Source organism: Amphibalanus amphitrite, unplaced genomic scaffold, assembly GCF_019059575.1.
Source record: "Amphibalanus amphitrite isolate SeventyFive unplaced genomic scaffold, NRLGWU_Aamphi_draft 000019F_arrow, whole genome shotgun sequence".
In the NCBI taxonomy this organism is placed as follows: Eukaryota; Metazoa; Arthropoda; class Thecostraca; order Balanomorpha; family Balanidae; genus Amphibalanus; species Amphibalanus amphitrite.
Window position 1 is genome coordinate 1880054 of NW_024881515.1, and position 7135 is coordinate 1887188.

Below are 7135 nucleotides of genomic sequence, written 5' to 3' on the forward strand. Positions count from 1 at the left end.
GTCATCTGTTGCGCGTCGCGTCTGTCTGAGACGGACCGCAGTCAGCTGCTGCCGCGCGGCGGACACAACGAGAGCGACTCTGACACTGATGATGATGACGATGATGATGACGGAGACCGTGACGACAGCGACGCCAGGCTGGATCGTGAGTCACCCGCTCCGCTCTTTCAAAGCTCCGTTATCGGAAGGCAATGTTAAACTCTCTGACAGTCACGTGCATACCTATCGTCATAGTTGTATTCGCTATTCTGCGAGATACAAAAGAATACTTGCATATAGTTATATCCTTAATATGAACATTTAAGCATGCGTTTTTTGCGGACAATGGAGTTCGTGGTGCTTGCCTGTGTTCCTGAAATGCCAACTGTCTGATGTGCTACGCTGCTGCGTTCGATCGGAATGGTAATCGGAATATATATCCCGTATGGTATTGAACACACTCGCATATTTGCCGAGATACCCATACCTTAGAGGCCTTATGTTTTCTAAAAGTTATGCAGCCTGTTTGAATCCCCGCCACTCTCTGCCGTTTTGCTTTCCCTGATGTATATGTATCTACTTCCATCATCAGGATCACTTTTGTGTGATCTCTCTGACCCCTTTCTCCCCTTCCCAGCGTCGTCCAGCCTGTCTGACGTCCAGGAGAACCAGATCGGCCACTCGGCCACCAGTATGGACGGCTCGCCGGGCGGCAAGCGCGACCCGTCCTCTTTCCCCAGTGAAGAGGAGGTGCGGGCGCGAGCCGCCGCACAGCCGCGCTTCACAGGCACGCGCCGGCTCAGGTACGGGGATCAGGAGGGAGGGCAAGTGGAATTGGGTGGCTGGGGTTGGGATGGCGGCTCGAGCTAAGTGTTGGAGGTCGAGCTTCGACTCAGTGCTGGGAGGGCTGTTATTTGCAAAAAAAAAGGGTACATATTTGGCATCGCTCATGCTTTGACGTTGGGAATGGACGTCAGAGACACATTGATTTCAAGACGTAGATGCTTACTTATTTTTATCAATAAGTCACTACTAGTGGTACAAACTACTGAACATCTCAATAACTATTAACTACTTACCGATTTCAAGAAGCTGCATCGATCTTTGTTACGTTTATCACCTACGTTCCCGGCGCGGAGTGGCCCTGCGGCTTCTAAATCCTCCCGTTCCCGTCCAGGTACCCGGGAGGACACGGTGACGTCACGATGGCCAACGACGCGCTCAGCGGCACCCTCAACGACTGGTCCAAGAGGAAGGTGGAAAAGAAGACGACGCCCTCGGTGCGCGACTGGCGCCGCCGGAGGCCGGTGGTGCGCCGACACCACCGCACTAGCCGCGCTACCGCGCCAGGTCAGTCGGTGGGGCGTCAGGTCAGCCGCCAGGCGCCACTGCACCAGGTCAGGCGATAGGGCGTCAGGTTAGCCGCTGCCGTGCCAGGTCAGTCGGTAGGGCGTTAGGTTAGCCGCTTCCGTGCCAGGCCAGTCGATGGGGCATCAGGTTAGCCGCTACCGCGCCAGATCAGGCGACGAGTCGTCAGGTCTGGTGCTAACTGCGACCGCTTCTGGTCGATTACAACAGAACTACCTCCGGCCATGTTGGAGCAGTGTGTGTATTTGTGACGTAAAAACTGTTTTTATTTGCTGTTACTTTACTTATCGCGTGATGTTCCTAACTTATATTATCATCAGCTTATTTATCTGTTATCTTATTTGGGTGTTGCACTGCACACAGCCGCTATCTGGGTTCAGAAGTGGCCAATACCCTAATTTTCGACAAATTTTAAAGCGTGATTTTCTCACATTTTCTGGTTGTAAATTGATCAGACTGTATAAAATATCATCCAGAAAAAATATTACTCATTCTGGAACAGATTGGTGGGCTCCCAAAGTGCACCGTTTTGTTTTGCTCCGTGAGACCGAACTTGTGCTGCGATTTTCATGTAAATGTTGACGAGTCTCCTGTCATATTCTTTGCTTGAACATGCGTAAGTAAGATATCAGCCGAAAGGGGAAAATGTGCGGAATCCATTGGTAACAAAAGTGCATCTAAAAAACTTCCCACTCAGTTATTGTAAGCTAATTGTTGCACACTTGCACAAAGCAGAAGGGCTTGAGGATTTCAATATTTACATAGGCCTACCAAAAAACGCACAGCGTGCTTCACATCGAGACAACGTCCATAACATATACCATACAATTGTGATTCATTTGCTGAAAAAATTAGGTCGGCATCACACTGCCGGCAAAAGTTATTGCAGTTTTAGTGACGCTAGGTCGCCGCCCGGCCGATACCGATCAGGTCGGCCGGGCGGCGGCCGCGCAGCTGACGTCCGTGCGGTTCGGCAGCTGACCAATCAGCTGCGAGAGAGGAGCGCGGTCCGTCCAATCGCTCCCGGCGGTTGTTTGTGCTGAGGGGTGCTCGACGCTCGTGTCGATTGCATTTGTTGGTTGTCGATTGTCGATTGACTTGTGGGTATACTTTCTGGTGACCAATAAATGTACTCACGTCGTCTTAACTGAATGTACCTAGTCTGATCAAATTCAATAAAGCAAAAAGACACCCAGCCGACAGAACATTGTAAGAATGTCCGATATGGTTGATAACATTCAGAGTTTTGGGGAGCAGCCATCGACCAGAATGAACCTTATTGGCTTTTGTATGTAACATTTGCATTGCTTTTGGAAAGTTTCAGTCAGATATCTTCAGAAATGGCAATGTTATCGGCTTTTGCATTTTACCGTAGTCGGTTAATCACAATTTTCGATATTGCAAAGGCAATTTCAGTACGTTCTTGACATCGAAAACCAAAACGAATAGCATCATCGTGTTCCAGAGCTCAAATTGCATCCGATGCACATCTTTTTTTGTTGTTGAGAATGTTTAACTTCAAAATTTGGCCTTTCTGACCTCGCCGTGACCTGACCGTCATTTGTCGAATGGAAATAGTTTCGAATCGGACGACCCAGATGATATCATTTTTAGATGCTTTTGCCGAAATGGACCATTAAAGATGTGTCGCATGGCCTTAAAAATGTATACATTTCCTTCCATGACCTTTTCCATGACCTTTTGTGACCCATGACCTTTCCATGACCTTTTGTGACAAAGTTAGGTTTCGTTTGTCAGCTATTCCTATCAGAAGCCGTTTGAACGTTTAGTATTGAACGAGTAGTTTCGAAGACAGCAGGGAAGCTATGCAGAATCCCCTCCCGAGTCACCCACGTTATGGGATATACCCGTCATCCGCGGATTACAAGCAAAAATTTTTTTACGGTAATGATGTATCAGCATGGATGCTCATACGTTCCCATATGTGACCTTACGGTTGACTTCACATACAATAAAAATTGCTTGGCAAAATGTCAACTGGTTAACGAGTTATCGCATTTTGGCCACTTCCGAACTCAAATAGCGGCTGTGTGCACTGGTGCGGTGCACCCTGATTGATCTTGATTATAAGGCGATCCATGCTTGATTCTCTTTAGTTAATCAGATTCATTTCACGTTGCATTTCCACTCACACGACTTTTTTGTCATTTTACGACACCGTCTGACCGCCTGTTGATCTGTCCGTCCAGGCTTCGGATACGTGGAGACGATTCGTCTGAGGGAGTACCCGGAAATCAACATAGACGCCCGCTATTGCGCGCCGGACCCGCTCAACTTCAACTGCGTCAACAACGTGGGCGGCAACTTCACCTTCTACATCCCCGTGTCGCGCCACATGACCAACCAGATGCTGCACCTCGAGCTCTCGTGAGTGATCGGAGGGCCGTCAGAGGGCTGATTAGTGTCATAGGGAATATAGGATATTGGTTTTAGAATAGCAGGCTTAAGTTGAGTTTATTGGCGTTTATATCGGGATTATTGGATGATTAGCTCATTATGAGGCGGTGATAACGGTGGACATTTTTCAGCAGCATCCTGTTGTTTATTGTTGGCCTGCTCAGCTAGCGTGAAATGATGGGGCTTAGAGCTCACTATGATGGCATCATCTAAATCAATGGCCGACACGTACTGCAGCGAAATACCCGTCTGAAATCTTGTCTGTCGAGGCTAGCTGCCTGATTGCTTCGTCCACTTTCGAACATTTCCATTAAGCTTACAATATTTATCATGCCTCTGAATCCGCCAAGCTATGTTCCCACATCTAACCAGCGTCCCGTCCTGTCTGTTTGAATACTGGCACCTCTGTGCTCTCCGCTGAACCGGTTACCACGTCGCTCACCCATCCCCTCTTTCTGAGGTACGCTGACGTTTCACCCCTCCCCTCTCACAGTCTGTCTTAAAAAGTACCGCGCAAAGTAACGGTGGATCCATCAAGCCTGACCGAGGAAGGACTTCTAAATTTGAGTCACCTAAGCAATGGACATCCTCGTCCATTCCCCAATTTGTCAATTGGTTCGGTGACTTTCAAATTATAGCAGGCCCTCCTGTACCTCAGGTACGTGGACGTCTCACCCCTCCCCCTGTACCCCAGGTACGCGGAGCCTGTGGCGCCGGCGCCGGTCCAGTGCCGCAGTCAGCTACCGGCGCTACCCCAGGCCTGCGTGGGCCAGGCTCCCGGCGACCTGCGCCGGCGGCTCCAGCAGCCGCTGCGCAGTGGAAGCGTGGCTGGACAGCCCGTGTTCGTGGTACCTCTGGATGCCGGTCGCTGGCGGCAGAGGACGTACACCCTACGCATCGCCGCCAAGTACTTCCCCGACCTGGTGAGCTGAGTGAGGGGAAGGGGTTGACGGTAGGGGACTCGAGCAGACGTAGGGGTAGTTTGGAGCTTTGGTAGACGTAGTGTGTAGAGCCAGTCATAGTGTGCTAGTGTGCTAGTTGCAGTAGTTGGCCGATTTTTTAGCGTAACATGCATCTAAATTATCATCACTCTTTAGGCGCAGTATATACGACAGCTTTGACTTTCCTCTATTATTCGCTCTCATTCGGCTGATTTCATCAGCATTGCTGTTTCCTAGCAGCCTCTCTGCTCAGCGCCCTATTTGCTGCCAGATGACTATCGCTAGCTAGGCTGTCGCTAACAGTAGCGCTTGGTACCTGTTGCAGAACCCCTGTCGCGTCTCGAGCACATTCATCAAGTCACACTTCTTCGAGTACAACTTCATCTTCGAGCGTCAGTGCTCCGAGTAGACCACTAGAGGCGACGGTAGCGCCATCTGAAGCGACAGTAGCGCCATCTGAAGCCCCGCGCCGCGCGCCGACCTCCTACGGGTCGCCCTGACGCGCGCGCGGGCACACACACACTATACAGACAATTGTGGCGGCGAGAGACTGGAAGGCCTCTATATGACCTACGTGGGTCACTGAGCGCTGTTGCGCCCGCCGGCCGCAGCAGGAGCTCGGGCCTCGTCCGAGAGAACGACGCCGGCCGCGGAGAGTGTAAATAATATCGGGTGGAACTGTGAGTGTCTGAGTGAGCGTATGGAGCCGGAATCGCACCCGGCAAGAAGTGTACCTTATTGGGAACGAAGCAATATTTATTCTTAAAGTAGGGATAAAGTGTACAAGCAATAATGACAGACGGCCCGGGCCCAGCCGCACGCGGCGCTGGGCCGCGTGTGGCCGAGAGCGACTCGCCGTACCCTGCCGGAGGGTGGGTTTGCGAGCGATGGGTCCGAGTGGCGGGGACGCTCGGAAATCCGCCGTTAGATGTCGTGCCGAGCTCGGCGGAGGCATGCTGAGGGCCCGCCCGTGCCTCGGGCCGGTCGAGTCGAGTGTTTGGTGATATGTGGATGTCTGGTGGTGCCCTGTGTATGAATCGACGACTCTGTGTACTTGTTGATGTGTCCGTGTCGAGAGCGGCGGGCGGCTGGGTGGGCAGAGGGGCTCGTGGGACCCGTCGCGGCGGCCGCCCATTCACTGTCGGTAGTCACCCATTCTTGAGGCCTTCATCTCGTGCCTGTATTTCCACGGTGCCTGTAATTCCACGGTGCCTCACGTCTGCTCCGTCCCATAGATGATTCCGGTACGTTCAGACAATGCCGTTACTTTGTTGCCATAGTCATCGTGTGCCATGCGACTCGCGGCCGGCCGACGCGCAGCGCCACCTATGTGCTGTTGTAGGTGGCGCTGCGGTGTCACTTCTGTCCATTACAGGTGGCGCCCATGTCGTGTTGCCGGCTGTTGTAAATAGTCCCGATAGCAGAGGAGCCCGAGTGCCGGTACGAACGAGCCAACACTGCTCGCGTGATGCCAGCACTACTCTTTGACCGGGCTCTTGTGCCGAGTGGCCATCTGCGTGGCGTTTGTTAACATTCCACTTCAAATTTATTGAAGACAGATCCTATAATTACAAATTGAGACATTCTCCAATGGACTGCATATTATACAAAATCACTTATTTTTAGCCGCTTTTCGGCCCGTCGTTGTTTTGCTGGTGTTATCAATTTTAAGGGACTTAAAATGATCTCATGGCAATAGAGATTTGGTGATTGTTGTGTTTTAAACTTAGCGTTGCCCATGTGTGTGCTTGTAGTTGCGACTTTAGTCCATGTGTGTGATATATTTTAGGCATTTTAGGAGGAAAGATACGCAGCACGAGCGCCGCTCAGCTCTTCTTGTAGGATATTCTTCTGCTTACATGGATACATTATCTCCATAGAGCTCTGAGAGTAGATCGGATCTGAACATTAGCTGTATAAGTGGTCGGGCTACGTCGGGTTGATTAATACTTTGTAGTCAACTACATGTCTGCGCTTAAAATAAAACGATCAAATACTTCGCTGGTGTTAAATGGCGTTTGAGACCCATGGACGTGGTATGCACGGTATGCACTGTGCTGAGTGTGCAGGCTCTATTCGACCTTTCCACGATATAGCTGGTAGGCTGAGATCTTTTTTCAGTTCACACAGATGTGATCGAGATTTGGCCGTAATTTTGTAATTGAGAGCATTTGTTGATGATGGGTAGTATTGATTGAAAACTTGAAGCAGCTGTGTCCATAAAAATATTAACACTGAGTGTTTTTATTACTAAGCGAGACCAGGACAACCAGGCAACCAGGACCCCGTTTCACGGTTCGGTAGGTTCTAGCTCTGCGAACATGTTCGCTTTCTTTTGAAACTTCAACAAACTGGAACACTAACTATGCACTTTGTTGATGTTTCCACGGAAAACGAAAGTGTTAGTAGCGCTATTTTCGTAGCTCTTT

The 7135-nt window shown here is 50.4% G+C and overlaps 1 protein-coding gene across 4 annotated transcripts in view; it reads left to right on the forward strand.

Moving 5' to 3' along the window:
* LOC122389778 (myelin regulatory factor-like) overlaps positions 1-6706 on the forward strand; it is a 69678-nt gene extending 62972 nt beyond the window's left edge. For all 4 annotated transcript variants that reach the window (XM_043382177.1, XM_043382184.1, XM_043382157.1 and 1 more), the window contains exons 15-20: positions 1-145; positions 617-782; positions 1157-1329; positions 3558-3735; positions 4460-4688; positions 5032-6706. The gene's annotated coding sequence lies outside the window, so the exon portion shown is untranslated. The remainder of the gene's footprint in view (positions 146-616; positions 783-1156; positions 1330-3557; positions 3736-4459; positions 4689-5031) is intronic.
* The last annotated feature ends 429 nt before the right edge of the window (positions 6707-7135 follow it).